General features: G+C 47.4%; 1 protein-coding gene across 3 annotated transcripts in view; it reads left to right on the top strand.

Moving 5' to 3' along the window:
- Ap3b2 (adaptor related protein complex 3 subunit beta 2) overlaps positions 1-1,911 on the top strand; it is a 33,893-nt gene that overhangs the window by 10,290 nt on the left and 21,692 nt on the right. The gene's annotated exons all lie outside the window — the stretch shown is intronic.

Raw genomic sequence — 1,911 nt, 5'->3', positions numbered from 1 at the left:
TGTGAGCCACCATGTGGTTGCTGGGATTTGAACTCTGGACCTTCAGAAGAGCAGTCGGGTGCTCTTACCCACTGAGCCATCTCACCAGCCCTCTAGCTGTATTTTTAAAGATCAGGGAAAACAAGCTTGGGGAACATTCAGGGGCTTTACCTTCCAGGGAGAAACGCTCTAAGTCGGGGTCTCACAATGACACATTCCTTTAACTCCAGCACTTGGGAGGCTGAAGCAGGCAGATCTCTTTGAGTTTGAGGCCAGCCTGGTCTACATAGAGAGTTCCAGGAGAGCCAGGATATACATTGAAACCCAGTCTCAAAAACAAACAAACAAACAAACAAACCCAACCAACCAACCACCCAACCAACCAAAACAAAACAAAAGGCCCAGAACTTAAGCTAGGTACTGGGTGCCCAGAGCCCATGCCATTCCTCCTGAGATGCCTATGATAAAGCTTTGTCTTGATCCATTTTCTGTGGATAAAACCATTTAATTGGGTAATTTGTAAAGAATAAGTTTATTTTTCCCACAGCCCTGGAAGCTGGACATAGTGAGAGGGACAAATACAAGAGACAGCCACTCTCAGGCCATTAATCCACTCATCTGGAGCCCTCCTGACTCAGTCACATCTTAAAGACTCCACTGAGTCAAAGGTGGCCTTACTAATCAGGGTATGGATCACATCTCAACTTAAGGTTTTGTAGAGACTTTCTTTTTTAACAGCAGGTTGTCCCCAGTATGAATCATCTGAGTCCCAGACCGTAAAGATTCTCAGTCCTCATGTCTGCTGGTACATGCCAGGCACATGCCAGTCCCTTGTGGAAGAATTGATGCTAGAGGTGTCTCATCCAGGGCTGTGGTCCTGGTCTCCTGGTCCTGGTACCTGAAGCCATCCGTGACTAGAAGAGCCTTTTTTACCTTCAGCCTGCTAGGGAGGGCAGAAGTTTTGCTGAGAGCCAGTTTCTCATGCAGGGGATGGTCTCCCCCTGGGAGGCTGGCTGCCAAGGTCACTGCAGAAGTCAATGAACCACCTGTCACAACTGACTCTGGGAATCCCATTGTCTATATGCTCTGTATGGCTAGTGATCCCAGAATTAGAAAGAATTGATCTTTCTGCTTTTTAGCACAGGAGGTCATTGTCATGCCTCAGACACACAAGAGTATTAGAAAAAACAAAACAAAACAAAACAAAACAAAAAAAAAACAAAAAAAAAGCAACCACCCTTTAAACACTCATCTATTCCTGCAGACTGAAATCTGAGCCAGACAGAAACTGAAACCACCTAATGGAGGGACAGTGGGGATTCAGGTCCTTTAGAAGGAGGCAGTGGGCTGAAAACCCCCTCAGTAAACTGTGACTATTTCTCTGGTTGGTTGGTTGGTTGGTTGTTTTTGCCTCCCCCTCTTCCCCTCCTCTTCCTCCTTCTCTTCCCCCCTTCCCCCTCTTCCTCCCGTACTGGACCTAGGGTTGAATTCATGCACTCATGCTCAAGTCTCCACTGGGTGCTTGCTGCCTGTTTAGCGTCTCCTGCGGAGCGTACGGGCAGCCTCCTCTCTCCCTCCGTATTGGCACCTGTATCTTTTTGAAGCTCTGATTATGATCTCTATTGCCTGTTCTTTCTATACTTTCAGTTCTGTGAGCGTAGCTCTTGGGGTACACCTCATCCTTTTCAGAGTCCCACACTTCTGTAGCTGCTGGGCAGGCTGAGAAGCGACTGCTGCTCTCTGGGCTTTAGCGCTGGTTGAATCAGCTGGGCTGGCAGGAAAGGTGGGCTGGGGTCTGTTCTCAGGGAAGGGTAGGGAGCTTTTAGGTTACTTTTAGATACATTAATTCGTCAATAGATTTGAGTGTCTTTATATCATACAAATACTAATCTGGTCTTTCAAATCAAAACCATAGCCGGGCGTGGTGGTGCA

Source organism: Mus caroli, chromosome 7, assembly GCF_900094665.2.
Source record: "Mus caroli chromosome 7, CAROLI_EIJ_v1.1, whole genome shotgun sequence".
Lineage (NCBI taxonomy): Eukaryota > Metazoa > Chordata > Mammalia > Rodentia > Muridae > Mus > Mus caroli.
Note: the sequence above shows the minus strand (reverse complement) of the source record. Positions and strands in the feature narration are given on the sequence as shown.